The sequence below is a fragment of the Camelina sativa genome, chromosome 11 (genome assembly GCF_000633955.1).
Source record: "Camelina sativa cultivar DH55 chromosome 11, Cs, whole genome shotgun sequence".
NCBI lineage: Eukaryota > Viridiplantae > Streptophyta > Magnoliopsida > Brassicales > Brassicaceae > Camelina > Camelina sativa.
In genome coordinates this window covers 15153277-15153657 of record NC_025695.1, presented here as the reverse complement: position 1 = coordinate 15153657, position 381 = coordinate 15153277, and the positions used below count along the sequence as shown (strand labels likewise).

Sequence of the window (381 nt, the reverse complement as noted above, 5' to 3'; positions counted from 1 at the left end):
AGGAAGAGAAATGGATTTTCTTGAATTACGCTAGCAGGCTATAGACTGATGTATGTAAACGTCAGCTCTCACACTAGAGATATAAGTAATAACACGATAAGATCCGATAATAATTGTATTCCTAAAATTGGAATTAATTAAGGTTAATTATAGGCAAGTTAAGCTAATAATACGGAAGGAAAAAAAAACATAACATTACCGTTACCATCTACTTAACAATAACGTCTCCATCCACATCTCTCTCTTTGGATCGAGAGATCTCCGATCCATTCTTCTCTGTCAGCTAAAATCCCCACTTCAAGAATCGCAAAGATCAATTCAAGGTATACATGTCCGTTTCTTGATTTAATTAGGGTCTCTTCTGTTTTTTTTTTTTTTTTT

The 381-nt window shown here is 33.6% G+C and overlaps 1 protein-coding gene across 1 annotated transcript in view; it reads left to right on the top strand.

Annotated features, from left to right (window-relative positions):
* The window catches only part of LOC104723427 (probable glycosyltransferase At5g25310), a 5645-nt gene continuing 5504 nt past the window's right edge, over window positions 241–381 (top strand). Inside the window, exon 1 of the mRNA XM_010441804.2 lies at window positions 241–323. The gene's annotated coding sequence lies outside the window, so the exon portion shown is untranslated. The remainder of the gene's footprint in view (window positions 324–381) is intronic.